Here is a 22,167-nt window from a genome sequence, read left to right as displayed (position 1 = left end):
ATTTTGGATAAAGGATTGTGCACCTGTACTACTGTAGGTCTTTCGTAAAAACGAAGTGGCGAAAAGCGGGGGGGGGGTCCGCGTGGACACAGGCCGTCAATTGGACTATATCACTTCAGAAAATTTTCAGAACAGCAGACCCCAAAATATTCAGCTGCCTTAATAATACATGTTGCGCCTTCATGAGATCAGAAATGGGAGAGTTTGCTGAAAATTTACAGATCTCAAATGACACTCAATAAACATCTTCAACATGAGAAAATAGCTTGACATTTAGTAGTTTTGCCATCTCTTAACGTCCCAAAATAACTAACTGAGACCAGCCACCAATGTGGCTCCAAAAGCAGGTTGGAGATTGGGAGTTCTGAGGTGGATAACTCACTCCATTTGTCCATGGCATCCATTTGGAACGTGATGGAATATTCCCCCACATGCCTGTGTGCGTGCAACTGCAAGGGAAGCAAACAGCTCGATTACATCCAGTCCTTAGAAGTAGAGAAATTATGACCATGAGTAGGGCATTTGGACCTTCAAGCTTATTTTGCTGTTCAGTATGATCATGGCTGATCATCCAACTTAGTGCCCTGTTCCCACTCTCTCCCCACATCCTTTGACCCCGCTTTAGCCTCCAGTGCTATACCCAACTCCGTCTTGATATCATGCAACGTTTTAGGTTAACCCCTTTCTGTGGCAGAGAATTCTACCAGCTTACCACTGTCTGGCTGAAGCCATTTCTCTAAATATCAGTCATAAATCTCGTATCTTTGGACTGTGATCCCTGGTGCTAGTCTGTTTTGCTAGTGGGAACATCCTTCCTGCATCTACATTGCCGGGACTTGTTAGATTTTCTAGGTTTCAGTAAGATCACATCTCTCATTCTTCAAAATTCCAGGGAATTGATTCAACCTCTCCTCATCTGCCAGTCCTGCCAGCCCTGAATCACTCTGCACTCCCTCCACAGCAATGACGTCCTTCTTTAGACAAGGAAATCAGAACTGCACACAATATTGTAGGCATGGTCTCACTGGGATTGGGCTTGAATCCTTTCCGCCACACGCACTCCCTCAGCCATCTACACAGAGTGGCTGCAATATCTGCAGTATGCCTTACAGTAACACAACAACCTTATCCACACAACACAAGTAGCCTTTCCCATGTGGAAGTTGAAGGGAAGCACATGCATGGAAACACGGCCATTTGGAAGGTTTCCTTTGATGCATGGACCCAGCCTGACCACAGAAATACAGCATTGTTTCTGCACTGAGTTGAATTCCATAAACTCCCCCTGAACAACACTCAAGGAGATCAGGATGGCAGGAAAATTCAGGATAAGTGGGAACTGCGAACTTCACCAGAGATGTTCTACATTGAGACAAATAAGTAGAAAATCTACAGGTGCCAAACATCTCTATTCCTTCAATAGCCCAACTTTTCAATTTGCTTTCAGCAAGTCAGTGCATCTACAAACCAGTATTTTAGTAATTGTAGATCTTGCTGAAAATCTGGCAGAACTTTCCACATCGTCAATGTTAGACTGACTGTGCGGGAGTTATACTGTGTATGTTACACAGTTATACAAACCCTGGTTAGATTCCAATCAGAGTATTGCGAGGTGTTCTGAGCAACTTAGGAAGAAAATATTGGAGATTCAAGAATGGGGTGGGGGGCAAAGTCTCAGACTTAGGGGCAGAAAATTCAGGAGAGATGTTAGGATGGTAGATAAGAGTGGTGGATGTTTGCAATTCTCTTCCACAAGCAGCAGTGCATTCTGGGATTGTTGTTCAGTTTAAATCTGCGATGGATGATTTCTGTTAAGTAAAGGTATTCATCGATATGGTCCAAAGGCAGGTGTGTGGAGCTAGGTTGGAGATTAGCCATGATTTTGTTGAATGTTGGAACAACCTCAATGGCCTTCTCCTGTTCCTCTGCACCGAGGTTCCTGTGTTTTGCCAGATAGTGGTTACATAAACAGGGTCCAGTATGTGAATCTTCTTGGAAGTCAACAAATGTGACTTGAAAAATTAAGGTCAGCACTCTCTATTTTCACATTTGCTTCTGCCACTGATCTCAAACACATCCTACTCAGGCCGGCTGAGTGCTCTATGTAATCGCTGCATACCGGAATGAATAGGAGTCAAGTGATAAATTGCAATTTTTAGACTTTGATTCATGACGGTCTCCAACGATTTTAATGGTGTCACTGGAACGTTTGCTTCTTTATTAATGCAACACTGCTTTTAGTGTGTCACATCAGCACAAGAGTCATCTACAGCTCCAAAGGTCAGGGAAGGAGAGACGTGGTCAGAATCAGAGACGGAGAGATTGGAATATCATGTCAGTGGTTCAAAATCTGAAACTGATTGATTGGAATGCTGCAATAATCAATGAGAGTTTATTGTATTGGCATCAGCTTCTCAGAGCACATTACAATTGGATAAAATATTCAACTTGTATCTATTATGCTCTGAGGATGCTTCAATATATTTATTATCCCATCTTCGCTTTTGTCGGTGTTTCTGGTAAGAGGCTCTATCTTGTTTCTTTAACCGCTTTCTCTTTGTTGCCCATTATCAGTCCCTCTTTGTTCTCGTCATTAACTCTGCCAAGTTTCTGCCTGCCCTTTGCTAATTCTACAAATTATTAACATTACCGGATTTCCTCTCATTATCTTCCTATCAATTTGGCATGTCTTCAAACGCTCGATCACACAGCAGGCAGCGATGGAGATAAATGATATGTTGGCATTCCTAGTGAGAGGATTCGAGTACAGGGACAGGAATGCTTGCTGTAATTGTACAGGATTGTGGTGAGACCACGCCTGGTCTGCTTAACTGAAGAAGGATGGTCTGGTCATGGAGGGAGTGTAGCAAAGGTTCACCTGACTGTTTCCTAGGATGGCCAGACTGATGGATGAGGAGAGGCTGAGTTGATTAGGACAATGTTCACTGGAGTTTAAAAGAGAGGATGTGGTGGGGGTAGGGGAGAATCTGGACAGCATCTCATAGAAACCTGTAACAGGACAAGACAGGGTCAATGCAGGAAGGATGTTCCAATGATCAGGAGTCCGTTTAAGGGTAAACCATTTTGACTTCACAGCCTGAAACACATTATCAATGAGAATGAGCACCTCGCCAAGATCTTCCCTACACCTCCATATCTTGCCTTTAAACAAACGCCAAACCTTAAACAGATCATTGTTTGCAGCAAACTACCTAGCCTTCAGGACAACATCTTATTTAGATTAGATTAGATTACTTACAGTGTGGAAACAGGCCCTTCGGCCCACCAAGTCCACACCAACCCGCCGAAGCGTAACCCACCCATACCCCTATATTTACCCCCTGCCTAACACTACGGACAATTTAGCATGGTCAATTTACCTGACCCGCACATCTTTGGAATGTGGGAGGAAACCCACGCAGACACAGGGAGAACGTGCAAACTCCACACAGTCTGTCGCCTGAGGCGGGAAATGAACCCGGGTCTCTGGCGCTGTGAGGCAGCAGTTCTAACCACTGTGCCACCGTACCGCCCACAAATAGCGATAGGGTTGTATAACCCTGTCATGGCAACCACTGCAAGACGTGTCAGAGTGTCGACACGGATAATACCATTACACGTAAGAACACCATCCACCATGTATGCAACAGGTACTCATGTGACTCAGTCAATGTTGTCTATCTCATATGCTGCAGGCAAAGTTGCCTCAAGGCATGGTACATTGGCAAGACTAGGTGGATGCTACAACAACAGATGAAAGGGCACAGAGCAACAATCATCACACAGAGATATTGTCTCCCAGTTGGGGAATGCTTCAGCCATCAAGGACATTCAGCCTCGGATCTTCGGGTGACCATCCTCCAAGGTGGACATTGGGCCGGCAGCAATGCAGAGTGGGACAGCAGCAATGCAGAGTGGCCAAGCAGAGGCTGATAGCCAAGTTTGGTACCCATGAGGATGGCCTCAACTGGGACTTTGGGTTCATGTCACACTCCAGGTGACCCCATTGGAGTATACATCCTTTCACACACAAGCACACATGCACACACACTCGTGCATACTCACATCCTTACACAATCTCTCTCAGGCACACGCACACACACACTGCCCCTCCCTTTCCCTATGCAAACACTCTCTCACAGGCATATCCTCCAGCACACTCATGCACACACCATATCCAGCACACTCTCAAACACACAGACGAGCCCTGGTTGCTTGTTTTCGATACCACCATATCAACTTTCTGGGAAAAAAAAAGCTGCGCTCAATGAGGTTGGACCTCTTGAGGTAGGGGTGGAGTAGGGGTACCATTGCAGCGAACATGGCAACAGAAAAACTTGTCGAATGAGAAAACAAGGGTTTTGGGATTTTTTTGCCCAGACAATCCAACATTGCATGAATCCCCTGGTTGGATTGTTGCACTGTTCTGGGCGCCAAACTTCAGGAAGCGGGGAATGTGAAGTGATTGGAGACAGAACTGAACAGCTTCATGTGAATGGTGTCAGCATCTGAAAAATTGCAGTATTGAAAATTGATTGGAAAGTTGCGACACTTCTCAGAGAACACAAGGTTGAATGCTGGTCTGATTGAAGGTTTCAAAGATATGAGGTGTCCTGACAGAGTTAATAGGGAGAAAATGCTCCCATGCATGAACAGATCTCGAACGATTAGGCAGCGATTTATTTATCAAGAGTAAAAGAAGCAAAAGTGACATGAGCAGAAACGTTTTCATACAGGGAGTGACTAGGGCCTTTAAATAACTGTCTGACAGTGATAAAGAAGCAGGTTCAATCAAATCAAGAGGGAAATGGATGGTTATGTTAAAAGTAACAATGTGTAGATTTACAGGGACAAGACAAAAGAATGACACTAAAAGAGATGTTTGTTTACTCATTGTGGAGAGCCATTGCAGATAAGATGGCCTTCAGGTCCTCCATCTGCCCCGTGACAAATTTGTAATTCTGAGTGAAGTCAGAGTGGGACCAACCAAATGTGAGAGGTTAGGCAAAGGTTATACTTACATGGCTAGGGCAAGTCAACAGAATATGACACAACAGCAGCAAAGATCGTTCGACATCATTCTGGGTAGTCTGTGCCACCAGCCAGATGGAAAATGGAATACTGGTCTGAAAAGCATCCATGCTGCACTAGGAGGGTGGTGCAGCGGGAGCATGCTGGGTGTATAATCCAGATGCCCGCTGGCGTTATAACGCTCTGCACATTCTGTTTCGATCAGCTTCCCCCTTCACGTGACACGATGCATCTGACACTTTAGTTGCTCAGGGCATCCTGTAGTACTTCCCCGTGCTTTATCAAGCAGCAGTGTCCACCGGGTGGCATCAAAAGTTGTATAGCTTATTTGTATAGCATTTGATAAGAGCATCAGTATATTGCAGACAGTATTAAGATACAGACACACCACCAGTATTAGTACAGATATCTCTGTTCCTGATTAACAACAGAATGTGAGAAGTTTGATGTTTTCTGAAATTCAGGTGATGCCTTACTTTTTTTCCCATTAACTTCGATTACACATCTATTAGTAATGATCTATCCCCTCCTGTCATCTCAAATAAAATGAAGACTCCCCTCACAACATCCCAGCACTTGGCCTGCGTGACATCACAATAGTCCTTAGTTTCTTCATCGTCTGCCTCCATAGCAATGGGAACCACAAATGTACATGAGGCCATTGTGAAGACTGGCCCTCCAATGGGATATTGAAGGGTTGCTACACTATGCCAGAAATCTTTCACATGGAACTCCTAGCTCTGGCCACAATCTTCCAATTCTTCCATATCAGAGGGGTTCAAAAGGACTGATATGTTGTAAATGTTACAGCCCTGTAAGAAAGAACAGCAATGGCAGCCAATCAACTGAGCATCAGTGGTGATAAAAAGTCGAAGCCAAATCATCCAGGACAAAATCAATGGACATTCAGAAAAGTATGGAACATTATTCCAATGTTTCCTGCTTTTAATTCAGAAAAAGTCCATTTCTATCAAAATGAAGGATGGGTCTTAGGAAGATAGAGCATTTGAAGGAAAGAGAACTGAAATAATCTCAAGCTAGAAAGGAGTGAAGACCCAAGAATGGAGCAATCGGTAACCGAACATCCATTAGTCTCCTCTTATCCTGGAGAAATCACGGAATTGATGATTATGTCTGTCAGTAGAGGTTAGAAATTCAGAACAGACAATTTGAGATTCTTTGGAGCATGTTTTTCTCTCTTGTTTTTCCAGAAATTTAACTCACCGTCCCACACACTCTCCCTCCTCAGTCATTCTCTCTTCTGGCCATTGGGATACTGAAACTCCTCCTCTTCTGTGTTATCTCATCAATATACATGCTGTACTGAACAGGATATTGTTCAATATATATTCAGAAATAGGGTTATGATTAGGCTATTCAGTCCCTTGAGACTTTGAAGGAGATGCTTCCTAACTCATTCTCAATAAAGAAATATTCTGTTAGAAAATGAACACTCTTCAGATGATGAACCATTGATGGCCAACAAAGGGAGTTAAGGACATTATCAAATTGAAAGATGTACAATGTGACAAGGATTAATGGTCAGAAGATTGGGAAAATTATGGCAGGAGTGTGGTGAGTGGGACAACCCTGGGATTTGTTCCTGTCAGATCTCCAGTGTCAGGAGTCTGGGGTGGTGTGGTGAGGAGAGGTACACTCTAGGGCTGTGCTCTGCTTCTCTCAGACTCTGAAAGGTCGGGTTCTGGGGAAATGGCTTGAGAAGGGAGGAGGCCATATGATGCCAGCCCTCGGAATATGACTAGCCAGTGTTGGCAACAGGCAGGTTGCCTGGCTCATATCCTCACCAAGATGGCTTGCGGCCAGTTTCCTGAGTAACCTGCCTCCACCCACAGGATTAACATTGCACCTGTTGGCTCTTATTCAGGGCCTCAAGCCTCCCCCAGGACTCGATGGTTTGGTGATCTGCCCTGGTGAGGTGTGTCTTTCTTCAGCTGCACGATGTCAGTGGTGACATGCAGCTCCTCTGCACAGTCTGGTTGAAGAGAATGCTTGAAGAGAATTGCCCGTCTTTTCGCAGAGCCTGATCCAGGTTGGCGACATGGTCACCTCATGCTAGAACTCTCTCCTGTTATGAGTAGCAGCTGTCTTCAAGATTCTGTGTCTCCGCCGATCTGGCTTTCACAGAACTCACTCAGGCAACCAGGATGACCAGTCTCTGACGTGCTGAATGGTGGAGGAGGCTGGAGGATGCACAGCAATAGCACATTTGTTTTAATATTATTTATTTTTAGCTTGGGTTTCTGGTATCCAATGGGTGAAAGGTACTAGGCCCCGATGCCGTGTTTTCCACTTCTACTCTACCTCACAATCTCCTCCCAAACCATCCGTTCTTCCTCAGGCTGTCCCCGTGACTGACACTGAGCATATTCAGAGCACTGGCCCCTCCTGTTCTTGTGCTTTCGGCTGAATAACCTGCTCAGGAACGCCCAGTTTGGAGTTTGCTAGAGACACTCAGCATCTGATCTCATTACAGCCTTGGCTCAATATGGACAAAAGAGCAGAATTCCAGAGGTGAGGTGAGAGTGACAGCTCTTGACACCAAGGCTGCATTCAACAGAGTGTGGCAAAACTGGAATCAATGGCTACTGGGAGCGAACTCTCCGCTGTTTGGAGTTATGAATGACATGGAGGAAGATGGTTGTGTTGGTTGGAGGTCAGTCATCTAGCCTTGTCAATGACTGCACAACACCATTTGTGCCTCCTCAGATACTGAAGCAGTCCCCAAAGCCTATCCACCAACTAAAAGGCACAAGTCAAATTTATGACGGAGTACTCCCCATTTGTCTGGATTGGTGCACCTCTGACAACACTCAAGAAGCTTGGCATCATCCAGGACAAAGCAGCCTGCTTGACTTGCACCTCATCACATGCATCCACTCCTTCCACCACTGAAGCTCAGTAGCAGCGGTTTATACCATCTGTAAGACGCAGTGCAGAAATACACCAAAGAACCTTAGACAGCATTTCCCAAACCCCCGACCACTTCCATGTAGAAGTACGAGTACAGCAGATACTTGGAAACACGCACTATATGGATCTGACCAGACCAGACACCCTCAAAATATATTAAGAAGGTAGCCCAGACTTTACGTTTTTCTTATTTTAAAGGTAAATGTGAGGTGCTGTGTACCAAATGCAATTTGATTGGTCAAACAACTCGATGTTAAGCGAAACATAATTTATTCATACCATAGTTAAAATATGACAAAAGTAAAAGGAAGGAGCAAATGACTGCAGATGCTGCAGTGAAAACAAAAGATGCCAGAGATCGCAGGAGGTCAGGCAGCATCCATGGAGAGAGAGCAAGCTAATGTTTCAAGACTAGATGACTCTTCATCAGAGCTGATGTGAAGTGTTTCCAAAGAAAAGAGGAACTTAGAATAACTTATCTCTATTGGAAAAAGTAACAGAATAATAGATTGCATTTGGATGGGTATATAAATAGGAAGGGTTTGGAGGGATATGGGCTGGATGCTGGCAGGTGGGACTAGATTGGGTTGGGATATCTGGTCGGCATGGACAGGTTGGACCGAAGGGTCTGTTTCCATGCTGTACATCTCTATGACTCTATTAAACAGTAACTGTTCCAATATAGTAACATCCCATATATACATTCTTAGCAAAAAGGCAAATTCAGAAAAACAGATTGCTCATGTGCAATCCTATCAGCAAGAAAGAAATACATGCAGCAGCTCCCCAGAGCAAGAGAGACAAAGAGCATGTAGCAGCCCTGCTGAGACCTCAGCACAACTGAGTTTGCTAGAGACACTCAGCATCTGATCTCATTACAGCCTTGGCTCAAATATGGACAAAAGAGCAGAATTCCAGAGGTGAGGATCTGTGAGAGCTTAACCACACCCACTCAGGCTGCTTCTATTGTTCCAACTTTTAAAAGAAAATCCTGAAGGCCTCACAAGTTGTTTATCTTCTCATAGACCGCTCATAACCTGTCCTCCAATCTTTCTTTCTAAAAGAAACCAGAGCAGAACACACTTCTCAATGCATTATCACACCACCTGCAAGTTTCCCTCCAACCCACTTACCATTCTGACTTGTTCCTTCGCTATCCCTTCATTGTCACTGGGTCAAAATCCTGGAATTTCCTCCTTACTGGCTTTATGGGTCTACTTACAGTATGTGGATTGAAGTGGTTCAAAGTGGCAGCTCACCATTACCTTCTCAAGGGCGACTAGAGACAGGCAATAAAATGCTGGCCAAGCAGTGTTGCCCACATCCCGTGAGTGAATGAAACAAATCTCTGGAGGGTAATCCAAGATGGAGGATGAGAAAAATTTCTGGCTGTAAGAGCTGCTCCTTTCTTTGAGATATTTTAGGTGCTGGAGGTGATTTCCTTGAATTCCAGCAGCAGTAATTACTGTTTTATATGCTGTTGCATTGTTTTGGAACTTTGGAAAAAATAAGTCAAAACAACAGCAGTTTTAAAAGGGAGAAGAACAGACAAAGGAAGCACATGGTGAGGACAGTGCAGGAGATAGAGAGAGAGAACCTGCGCAGTTACCGCCTTTGCTGTTTTTGAATTCATGTATCGATGGGCATCGGAGTGCATCTGGGAAAACTAACAAACAGTGAATTTCACAACTAATCTTGGAGGAACCGGTTTGGATGATGTTCACAGCACAGAATCAGATAAGTTAACTGTTATTTTAAGTCTGTCCAAGAGAAAGGCTGTATAAGTGAGTACAGTGGGTTCTTTCTTGATTATATGTTTGTGGAGATAAGTTTCTTGATTAAAGTTAAAATATAAGCCATAGCTATTAATTTAACCTGGTGCAGTGTTTTGTAGAGGAATAAGACGGTGTTATTTTCTGGGTCTGTAGATTGTGAAGGAGCAAAAATGGCCTTTGCAGTGATATGTACTTCCTGTCAGATGTGGGAGTTTAAAGAGAGTTTAAGGGTTACTGCAGATTATATCTGCCATAAATGTTGTTGGATGCAAATCTTATCAGATCGAGTGGATCGCTTGGAGAAACAGATAGAAGCGATGAGGAATTTGCAACAGCAACAGTATGTGATGGATGGCAGTTATAGGAAGAGGGGAAAGTCTCAGATACAGTCACATAGATGGGTTAACTCCACAATGAGTAAGAGAGGTAGACACCTTGGGCAGGAGTCTTTTGTGGATACACCCATTTCAAACAGGTATGCTGTTTTGGAAAATGTAGGGGGCGATGGATTCTCAGGAGAATGTAGCACGGACAGCTAAGTTTCTGGTATTGAGACTGGCTCTAATGCAACGAGGGGTACGTCGGATTCCAAGAGATCAATTGTGTTAAGGGATTCTGTAGTGAGAGGTATAGACAGACATTTCTGTGGCCAACAGAGAAAAAGCAGAATGGTGTGTTGTTTCCCTGGTGCCAGGATCAAGGATGTCTCAGAGAGGGTGCAGAACATTCTCACCGGGGAGAGGGGCCAGCAAGAGGTCATTGTCCACATTGGAACCAACGATATTGGAAGGGAAAAGGTTGAGATTCTGAAGAGAGATTACAGAGAGTTAGGCAAAAATTTAAAAAGGAGTTCCTCAAGGGTAGTAATATCTGGATTACTCCCAGTGCTATGAGCTAATGAGGGCAGGAATAGGAGGATAGAGCAGATAAATGCATGGCAGAGGAGCTGGTGTATGGGAGAAGGATTCACCTTTTTGGATCATTGGAATCTCTTCTGGGGTAGAAGTGACCTGTACAAAAAGGACGGTTTGCACCTAAATTGGAAGAGGACTAATATACTGGCAGGGAAATTTGCTAGAACTGCTTGGGAGGATTTAAACAAGTAAGGTTGGGGGCTGGGACCCAGGGAGATAGTGAGGAAAGAGATCAATCTGAGACAGGTACAGTTGAGAACAGAAGTGAGTCAAACAGTCAGGGTAGGCAGGGACAACGTAGGACTGATAAATTAAATTGCATTTATTTCAATGCAAAGGGCCTAACAGGGAAGGCAGATGAACTCAGGACATGGTTAGGAACATGGGACTGGGATATCATAGCATTTATAGAAACATGGCTCAGGGATGGGCAGTACTGGCAGCTTAATGTTCCAGGATACAAATGCTACAGGAAGGATAGAAAGGGAGGCAAGAGAGGAGGGGGAGTGGCATTTTTGATAAGGAATACCATTACAGCTGTGCTGAGGGAGGATATTCCCGGAAATACATCCAGGGAAGTTATTTGGGTGGAACTGAGAAATAAGAAAGGGATGACCACCTTATTGGGATTGTATTATTGACCCCCTTTGAGAAACAAACTAGTAAGGAGATGTCAGCTATCTGTAAGAATAATAGGGTGATTATGGTAGGGGATTTTAACTTTCCAAACATCGACTGGGACTGCCATAGTGTTAAAAGTTTAGATGGAGAGGAATTTCTTAAGTGTGTACAAGACAATTTTCTGATTCAGTATGTGGATGTACCTACTAGAGAAGGTGCCTCCGTGACTACCTGGTCAGGTCCATGCCCCCCTACAACCCACCCTCCCATTCTGGCACCTTTCCTTGCCACTGCAAGAACTGTAAAACCTGCGCCCACACCTCCTCCCTCACCTCTATCCAAGGTCCTAAAGGGGCCTTCCACATCCATCAAAGTTTTTCCTGCATATCCACTAATATCATTTATTGTATCCGTTGCTCCCGATGCGGTCTCCTCTACATTGGGGAGACTGGGTGCCTCCTAGCAGAGCGCTTTAGGGAACATCTCCGGGATACCTGCACCAATCAACCACACCATCCCGTGGCCCAACATTTCAACTTCCCCTCCCACTCTGCCGAGGACATGGAGGTCCTGGGCCTCCTCACCGCCGCTCCCTCACCACCAGACACCTGGAGGAAGAATGCCTCATCTTCCGCCTCAGAACACTTCAACCCCAGGGCATCAATGTGGACTTCAACAGTTTCCTCATTTCCCCTTCCCCTACCTCACTTCCAGCTCAGCACTGTCCCCATGACTTGTCCGGACTTGTCCTACCTGCCTAGCTCCTTTTCCACCTATCCACTCCATCCTCTCCTCCCTGACCTATCACCTTCATCCCCTCCCTCACTCACCTATTGTACTCTATGCTACTTTCTCCCCACCCCCACCCTTTTCTAGTTTATCTCTCCACGCTTCAGGCTCTCTGCCTTTATTCCTGATGAAGGACGTTTGCCCGAAACATCGATTTCGCTGCTCCTTGGATGCTGCTTGAACTGCTGTGCTCTTCCAGCACCACTAATCCAGAAAGAAGGTGCAAAACTGGACTTACTCTTGGGAAATAAGGCAGGGCAGGTGCCAGTGGGGGAGCACTTTGGGCCAGTGACCATAATTCTATTAGTTTTAAAATAGCGTTGGAAAAGGATAGATCAAATCTAAAAGTTGAAGTTCTAAATTGGAGAAAGGCCAATTTTGACGGTATTAGGCAAGAACTTTTGAAAGCTGATTGGAGGCAGATGTTCGCAGGTAAAGGGACGGCTGGAAAATGGGAAGCCTTCAGAAATGAGATAGCAAGAATCTAGAGAAAGTATAATCCTGTCAGGGTGAAAGGGAAGGCTGGTGGGTACAGGTAATCCTGGATGTCTGAAGAAAAAGAAGGAAGAATATGTCAGGTATAGACAGGATAGATCGAGTGAATCCTTAGAAGAGTATAAAGAAAGCAGGAGGTAAAAACAATGACTGCAGATGCTGGAAACCAGATTCTGGATCAGTGGTGCTAAAGGGAGTAGGAGTATACTTAAGGGGGAAATCGGGGGGCAACAAGGGGAAATGAGATAGCTTTGGCAAATAGAATTAAGGAGAATCCAAAGGGATTTTACAAATATATTAAGGACCAAAAGGGTAACTAGGGAGAGAATAGGGCTCCTCAAAGATCAGCAAGGCGGCCTGCTTGTGTGGAAACACAGAAAATGGGGAGATACTTTTACTGTGGAAAAGGATATGGAAGATATAGACTGTAGGAAATAGATGGTGACATCTTGCAAAATGTCCAGATTACAGAGGAGGAAGTGCTGGATGTCTTGAAATGGTTAAAGATGGATAAATCCCCAGGACCTGATCAGGTGTACCTGAGAACTCTGTGGGAAGCTAGAGAAGTGATTGCTGGGCCTCTTGCTGAGGTATTTGTATCATCAATAGTCACAGGTGAGGTGCCGGAAGACTGGAGGTTGGCAAACGTGGTGCCACTGTTTAAGAAGGGCGGTAAAGACAAGCCAGGGAACTATAGACCGGTGAGTCTGACCTCAGTGGTAGGCAGGTTGTGGAGGGAATCCTGAGGGACAGGATGTACATGTATTTGGAAAGGCAAGGACTGAATCGGGATAGTCAACATGGCTTTGTGCATGGGAAATCATGTCTCACAAACTTGGTTGGGTTTTTTGAAGAAATAACAAAGAAGATTGATGATGGCAAAGCAGTAGATGTGATCTATATGGACTTCAGTAAGGCGTTCGACAACGTTTCCCATGGGAGACTGGTTGGCAAGGTTAGATCTCATGGAATACAGGGAGAACTAGCCATTTGGATACAGAACTGGCTGAAAGGTAGAAGCCAGTGGGTGGTGGTGGAGAGTTGTTTTTCAGACTGGAGGCCTGTGACCAGTGGAGTGCCACAAGGATCGGTGCTGGGTCCTCTCCTTTTTGTCATTTACATAAATGATTTGGATGCGAGCATAAGAGGTACAGTTAGTAAGTTTGCAGATGACACCAAAATTGGAGGTGTAGTGGACAGCGAAGAGGGTTACCTCAGATACAACAGGATCTGGACCAGATGGGCCAATGGGCTGAGAAGTGTCAGATGGAGTTTAATTCAATAAATGCAAGATGCTGCATTTTGGGAAAGCAAATCTTAGCAGGACTTATACACTTAATGATAATGTCCTAGGGAGTGTTGCTGAACAAAGAGACCTTGGAGTGCAGGTTCATAGCTCCTTGAAAGTGGAGTCGCAGATAGATAGGATAGTGAAGAAGGTGTATGGTATGCTTTTCTTTATTGGTCAGAGTATTGAGTACAGGAGTTGGGAGGTCTTGTTGCGGCTGTGCAGGACATTGGTTAGGCCACTGTTGGAATATTGCATGTAATTCTGGTCTCCTTCCTATCAGAAAGATGTTGTGAAACTTGAAAGGATTCACAGAAGATTTAGAAGGATGTTGCCAGAGTGGGAGGATTTGAGCTATAGGGAGAGGCTGAACAGGCTGGGGCAGTTTTCCCTGGAGCGTCGGAGGCTGAGGGGTGACCTTATAGAGATTTACAAAATTATGAGGGACAATGATAGGATGAATAGATAAAATCTTTTCCCTGGCGTCGGGGAGTCCAGAACTAGAGGGCTTAGGTTTAGGGTGAGAGGGGAAAGATATAAAAGAGACCTAAGGAGCAACCTTTTCACGCAGAGTGTGGTACGTGTATGGAATGAGTTGCCAAAAGATGTGGTGGAGGCTGGTACAATTGCAACATTTAAGAGGCATTTGGATGGGTATACGAAGAGGAAGGGTTTGTAGGGATATGGGCCAGGTGCTGGCAGGTGGGACTAGATTAGGTTGGGATATCTGGTTGGCGTGGACAGGTTGGACTGAAGGGTTTGTTTCCATGCTGTACATCTCTATAACTCTATGACCTTGTGCAGGCTCAAAGACCTCCTCCTGTGCCATAATAACCCCACAATTCCGTCAAAGTTGTATGTGTGGGTAGGGGGGTATAAAGAACAAGACATAATACAGGGCATCAGAATCCATGCCGACTTGAAAAATGTAATGGCAAATGAACTCAAAGTTCATTTAATACGCAACGATGCACTTTGGTTTTAAATTATCTGTATCTTTGAGAACCAGCAAGTTAATGGTGCTAAGCAACCTCTGCTGTTTGTTTAACTTGCATTTTTGGAGGATATCACCCAGTGACAGTTACCACACACCTTTTTTTCATTTCAAAAATATACTTTATTCATAAAATACTTTGATGATCTATACAAGTGGACATGCTATACAAGTAAACATTCCATTTCTTTGCATTCCGAAACAGAGTAATCATTCCCATTTACAGGTCTGTACAATTACACTTTTTAGCTGAGGCATCAGCAGAGCCCAAATGACTGCATGGGCCCCCTGTTCTTCTTTAGGCAGGCAGACATTATATGGTGGTCTTTCCCCACCACACCTTGGCGGCAGCTGCCCCAATCTTCAGCGCGTCCCTCAATACGTAGTCCTGCACCTTGGAATGTGCCAATCTGCAACACTCAGTCGGGGTCAACTCCTTCACCTGGAAGATCAACAGGTTCCAGACCACCCAGAGAGCATCCTTCACCGGGTTGATGATCCTCCAGGCACAGTTGATGTACATCTCGGTGTGTGTCCCGGGGAACAGGCCGTAGAGCACAGAGTCCCGCATCACGGTGCTGCTCAGGACGAACCTTGACAAACACCACTGCATTCCTCTCCAGACTTCTGCATAGGCACATTCCAGAAGGAGGTGTGTGACAGCCTCGTTTCCCTCCCCCCCCCCCGCAGCTGCTTCGAGTGCAGTGTGGCTGAGAGTATAGGCATTCATAAAGGATCTCACAGGCAGAGCCCTTCTCACCACCAGCCAAACCATGTCTTGGTGCTTGTTGGAAAGTTCTGGCGATGAGGCATTCTGCCAAATGGCTTTGACAGTCTGCTCAGGGAACCGCTCAATAGAATCCGCCCTCTCCTTTTCCCGAAGGGTTTCAAGGACACTACATGCTGACCACTTCCTGGTGGACTTGTGGTCAAAGGTGTTTTTCTTCATAAACTTCTCCACGAAGGACAGATGATACGGAACAGTCCAACTACTCGGAGCGTTCCGCGGCAGCGAGGACAAGCCCAAACTTCGCAACACTGGGGACAGGTAGAACCTCAGTATGCAGTGACACTTGGTGTTTGCGTGCCGGGGATCCACGCACAGCTTGATACAGCCACACACAAAGGTGGCCATCAGGGTGAGGGTGGCATTGGGTGTATTTTTTCCCCCGTTGCCCAGATCTTTATACAGCGAGTCCCTTCAGACCTGGTCCACCTTTGATCTCCATATAAACTGGAAGATGGTCCGGGTGACTGCAGCGGCACAAGTTCTGGGAATAGGCCAGATCTGTGCCACGTCTAATAGCAATAACAGTGCCTCACATCTGATGACCAGGTTTTTTCCCGCGATGGAGAGCGACCGTAGCTTCCATCTGCCCAGTTTCTGCTTCACTTTGCTGATACGCTCCTCCCAAGACTTGGTGCACGCCCCATCCTCCCCGAACCAAATACCCAGCACCTTCAGGTGGTCGGTCCTGACGGTGAAGGGGGTCGAGGATTGTTCGACCCAGTTCCCGAAGAGCATGGCCTCGCTCTTGCCTCGGTTTACCTTGGCCCCCGAGGCCTGATCGAACTGGTCACATATGCACGTGAATCTGCGCATGGACAGTGGATCCGAGCAGAAAACGGTAACGTCATCCATGTACAGGGAGGCCTTAACCTGCAGGCCCCCACTGCCAGGAATAGTCACCCCTCTCAGGCTCGCGTCCTTCCTGATGGACTCAGTGAATGGCTCTATGCAGCACACAAACAAGGCAGGAGAGAGAGGGCTGCCCTACCTGACTCCAGATCTGACTGGGAAGCTATCTGATTCCCATCCATTGATTGAGACTGCACTGACAATGTTGGTGTAGAGCAGTCTGATCCAATTGCAGATTCCCTCCCCAAAGCCCATTTTGGAGAGAACATCTCTCATATACCTGTGTGATATCCTGTCAAAGGCTTTCTCCTGGTCCAGGCTGATCAGGCAGGCGTCCAACCCTCTGTCCTGCACGTAGGCGATCGTATCCCTGAGGAGTGCGAGACTCTCAGCGATCTTCCTGCCCGGCACAGCACAGGTTTGGTCATGGTGAATCACCGACCCCAGAGCAGACCTGACATGGTTGGCGATTACCTTTGACAGAATTTTGTAATCCGCATTCAACAGTGAGATTGGTCTCCAAATTTTGAGTTCCTCCCTCTCCTGCTTCCGCTTGTAGTTGAGGGTGATGATGCCTTTCCTCATGGATTCACTCATGATACCTGCCCGAAGCATACTGACATACACCTCCAGCAGGTCCTGGCCAATCAAGTCCCACAGAGCGGAATAGAGCTCGACCGGTAAGCTGTCACTTCCGGGAGTTTTATTCTTTTCGAAGGACTCGAGGGCCTTGGTCACCTCGTCCAGAGATAGCAGCTGGTCCAGCCTCTCGCGTGTTCTGTCGTCTAAGACCTCCATGATAGAGGACAGGAATGACTGGGAGGCTGCACTGTCGGTCGGCTTCGTGTCATACAGACTGGCATAGAAGGATTTACTAATCCTCATGACCTCAGCCTGAGATGACGTTATCGAGCCGTCTTCTTCCTTCAGGCTGCTGAGCACAGAGCTCCCTTTGTGCACCTTCTGGAAGAAGAAACGTGAGCACGTCTCGTCCTGCTCCACCGAGCGGACCCTGGAGCGGAAGATTATCTTGGAGGCCTCCGAGGCAAAGAGCAAGGCTTGCTGGCCCTTGACATCCTTGAGGTCCTTGGTGACATCGACCCCCATCGTCTGCAGCAGGAGCAGAATCTGCATATTTTCCTGGAGTGGCACAGTTTTCCCCACCTCTCTCTCGCCTCCTGAACACCTTCGAGGATGAAGAACCTCTTGATGTTCCCTTTTACTGTTTCCCACCAGTCCGCTGGGGACTCAAAGAGGGGCTTCACGGTTCTCCAACCTGCATAGACCCTCTTGAGCTCCTTGATGTTTCCTGGGGTCAACAGCTTTGTGTTCAGCTTCCACGTTCCCTTACCCGCTCGCTGCTTGTCCTGTAGGTGACAGTCGGCCAGCAGGAGGCAGTGGTCAGAGAAGAACACCGGCTTGACGTCGGTGGATCTGACCGAGAGCGTTCGGGACACAAACAGGTAATCGATACTTGAGCGGATAGACCCGTCCGCCCATGACCAGGTGTATCTACGCTGCGCTCCGTCTGCAAGGGATCTGAAGATGTCTTGCAGCTTGGCATCTTTTACTGTGTCCATCAAGGCTCTGGACGTAGCGTCCAGTTTACTGCTCCCCCCCGCCAGATTGTCCATCTGCATCAATGATACAGTTGAAGTCTCTGGCCAGAATAACTGGCCTGGACATAGCCAGCAATAGTGGAAGCTGCTGCATGATGGCCAACCATTCACTCTTACCCACTGGGGCGTACACATTAATCAGTCTCAGGGGAGCATTCCTGTACTTGACGTTGGTGACGAGGAGGCGCCCGCCCACCACCTCCTTAACCTCGGAGATGGTGAAGTTGCTTCCTCGCAACAGGATACCAAGGCTGGAGAGAACATTAGAACCCACACTCACAGAACATACAACCAGTTCCCACACACGCACGCAGAACTACCTACATGCACTGCACCGTTGGGATAGTGTGAGACAAAGTTTAGAAACACTGCCCCACACAACCGCAGTAAAACATCTGTTGAGGTAAAGATTTCACTTGCCCCGTTTACAAAAGTTTACCTTCGATCCCTATGAGAAAGAAGATTAAAGAATTGATCATAATAAGTCCAGATGAGAAAATATATATTCCTATTTCTCCTTCCTTGACAGTCGCAAGTTCTCCCTGCTATCCATTCCCCCCTCTTTCGAAATGGCTGCATCTAATGCAGACCTGTCATCAAGACAGGGATGAAACGTTTCAGTTATAAGGAAAGATTGGAGAAATTGTGACTATTTTCCTTAAAGAGAAGGCTGAGGAGAGATTTAATAAAATGTTAAAAATCACACAACGCCGGCACCTCCGCATCATGAGGGGTCTGGACAGAGTAGATGGGGAGAAGCCACAGCAGCTCGGAAATGGATCAGCAAGCAGAGAGAAACGTTGTAGAGTGTTTTGCAAATATGCAAATGCGAGGTGAGAATAAACTTTCTCACGCAGCGTGCATTTAGGATCTGGAATACACCGCCTGGAACTGCAGTGCAGAGCAGGTTTATTAGAAGCATTCGATGGAGCGTTGGATTTATTTAAAAATGGTATCAATGTGCAGGGTTACAGAGAAACATGCAGGCGACTGGAATACAGTCCAAGTACTCAATCAGAGGGCTCGTGTTGCCACAATGGGCACAATGTCCCGCTGCTCCAGAACAATTCTGGGGCGGAGCTGGAGGACTCAGGCACTGCTTGTCCTCCTACCAATCAAGGTGCACGGTGCTATCACATGACCTCACACCCGACTCCCTGCGCAGGCGCACTGTTCTCTGATGGAAGCGCGAGGGAGTCTGAGAAGGAAGGAGAGGGAGAATGGCGAGAAGTCGATAAAATGTGGAGGTGGGAAAAAGCGTAGCAAGCAGGTCAATGAGCATCTAGGACTCTTTATCAGGACTAGGTCAGGAAAAGAAAGCGAGTGTAGTAATAGAACCAATGTGGACTTTCAGGATTTATAAACTCTGGAAGGTGTTCAGACGTGAACTAGATGCTGCAGGCCCTATGTTTGTGACAGACTGGGACATGGTTACTTGTCTTTGGTGGCCTGGCATCTTTATTTGGGGCAACAGTTAACAAAATGTCTGCCCAGCGGCCATCTTTATACAGGCAATGATCTGAGCGGCGGCCATCTTTATAGAGGCAACGGTGTGCTCGGCAGCCATCTTTATACAGGCAACGGTCTGCCCGGCGGCCATCTTTATACAGGCAACGGTCTGACCGGCGGCCATCTTTATACAGGCAACGGTCTGCGCGGCGGCCATCTTTATCGGGGCCAGTTGCAACGGGGCGCATGTACATCTTTAATTTTTCAGGAGGTTGGGAGAGAACTCAGGCCCAGCGAACTCCAGCCAATAGAAATGTTTGTCTTATCCGCAGTTTTAGACCTGAACTGACAGGGATTACTTTTTCATAGACTGCGGAATTTGAAGACAGGGAGCTCGACCCAAGTCTCACATCAAGATCTGAGTCGGTCAGTCACTCGATCCCACAGGAGCGGGATGTGTCTTTGTCTTTGGCAATCAATTCAACCATCAGTCTGACTGCAAACAGGAATGGGCAAAGTGGGGCGGAGTGGAGGGGGGGAGGTTTGCAAAGAAGGGTAAGGGTCCAAATTGAGGTGCTGCTTGACTATGAGCCTGTGTGCTCGGGGATTGAGTAACCAGGAACCTGTGTGGGTCAGTGTGGACAGTGCTAATGGGGTGGGGAAATGATTGAGACTGGGAGTCTGTGTATGATGAATGTGGAAAGTGGTGATGGAGACATGAATGAAATCTAGTCGCAGATGTCATCAGCAGCAGAGATATTGATTATTGCAAGTTTCTAAGGGGTTGAGTGTAGGACACCAGTCAGGACTTGTCTCGTCTAGGAAAGGAACGCATCAGTGTTTCAGAAATAGATGAGCTGAGGCAGAGGACAAGTTGAGTTATGTTACCTTGATGGAAGTAGGCAACCTGGATGATAATACAAAATTGTGGTCAAAGTCAATTGGGAGTGAAATTGGGAGTCAGTTCAGTGTATCCTCAATAGGGGTGTTTATTCTGGAAACTGAAGAAAATATTGAAATATTTAAATAGCAGATATTTCTGCTCATTCATAACTGGAAGTCAGGCAAGTTAGAGGGATCTGAAAGGTAATTTAGCGGCTGCTAAGGTCCGTACAGGCAAATGTTGAAAGTTGGAAGAGTCTGCCAAAGTGCTGATTGAGTTGTCGATATAAAATTGTCTCTGTTGTCCTTTGCCTGTTCCACTTCTCTCTCTTTCTCTCTTCCCATTGACATCAAAACCTTGTGTCGAGCCAGACATTTCGCTGGTAGAAATGTGTGAGTGTTGAGTTTTTATGGTACTGACTGTTCTTATGGTCACTTCCCTAATCCCAGCCCCACAAATGACCAGGTTCATTCAGATCAATTTCACAATCTGCCTTTGTGTTTTAGTGGGTCACCTTTCACTTTCTTTTCTCTGTTTTCATAGACTTTTGGAAGGGAAAGATTTGCGGTCTGGAAACCCAAACTGAACATCACGTCAGGACCTGACTGAGCAGCCCAGTTTATTGTGACCTAGATATTATTGGATTTTGAACATGGAAGGAAATTGCAGCATTCGCAGCAGAGAGAAAGTGTACACATGTTCTGTGTGTGGACAAAGGTTCAGCCAATCATCTGAACTGTTGCAGCACAAATCCAGTCACACTGAGGAGAAACCTTGGAAATGTGGAGACTGTGGGAAGGGATTCAATTATCCAGTTGAGCTGGAATCTCATCGACGCAGTCACACTGGGGAGAGGCCATTTACCTGCTCTGAGTGTGGGAAAGGGTTCACTTTGTCATGCAACCTGTTGGCTCACCAGCGAGTTCATTCTGACCAGAGACCGTTTACATGCCCAGAGTGTGGGAAGAGCTTTAAAAGTTCTGGAGAACTGATGCGTCATCAACGTGTTCACACTGACGAGAGACCATTCAGGTGCTCTTATTGTGGGAATGGGTTCAGGCAATTATCTGACCTCACTGTGCACCAGCGCACTCACACTGGAGAAAGCCCATTCACCTGTACAGAATGTGGGAAGGGATTCACTCGGTCATCCCGCCTGCTGACTCATCGGCACACTCACACTGGGGAGAGGCCATTCACCTGCCCCGAGTGTGGGAAAGGATTCACTAATTCATCCAATCTGCTGAAACACCAACAGGTTCACACTGGGCAGAGGCCATTCGCCTGCCCGGAATGTGGGAAGGGGTTTACTCGGTCAACTGACCTGCTGCAACATCGGCTAGTTCACACCGGAGAGAGGCCGTTCACCTGTCCGGAGTGTGGGAAGGCATTTACTCAGTCATCTACTCTGCTCACCCATCAGCGAGTTCACACTGGGGAGAGACCATTCATCTGCTCTGTGTGTGGAAAGAGATTTGCTCACTCATCCACTCTGTTGAGGCACCAGCAAATTCACAAACTGTAATGATGGGATCTTCATGACAATCACATTCAGGACTGAACAATGTTCATTGGGATCTCTTACTGCTGAGGTTAAAAACTTCAACCCACTTTTTAGGAATATTAATTCTAGTCAGAAACCAAATCAACTCAGTGTTAAATAAACAGTGTTGCGAAATTTTAATGTCACTAACATAAGTCACTTCCTTGAGAGGGGCTTTCCCTCTTCCCAGTTTCCT

The 22,167-nt window shown here is 46.3% G+C and overlaps 1 protein-coding gene across 3 annotated transcripts in view; it reads left to right on the top strand.

Moving 5' to 3' along the window:
- Positions 1-21,079, top strand: part of LOC132836264 (gastrula zinc finger protein XlCGF26.1-like) — a 155,716-nt gene extending 134,637 nt beyond the window's left edge. For all 3 annotated transcript variants that reach the window (XM_060855629.1, XM_060855631.1, XM_060855630.1), the window contains one exon: positions 20,972-21,079. The gene's annotated coding sequence lies outside the window, so the exon portion shown is untranslated. The remainder of the gene's footprint in view (positions 1-20,971) is intronic.
- Positions 21,080-22,167: the final 1,088 nt, after the last annotated feature.

The sequence above is a fragment of the Hemiscyllium ocellatum genome, chromosome 46 (genome assembly GCF_020745735.1).
Source record: "Hemiscyllium ocellatum isolate sHemOce1 chromosome 46, sHemOce1.pat.X.cur, whole genome shotgun sequence".
NCBI classification, from domain to species: Eukaryota; Metazoa; Chordata; class Chondrichthyes; order Orectolobiformes; family Hemiscylliidae; genus Hemiscyllium; species Hemiscyllium ocellatum.
The sequence above is the reverse complement of the archived record's forward strand: the minus strand, read 5'-3'. Positions and strand labels throughout refer to the sequence as shown.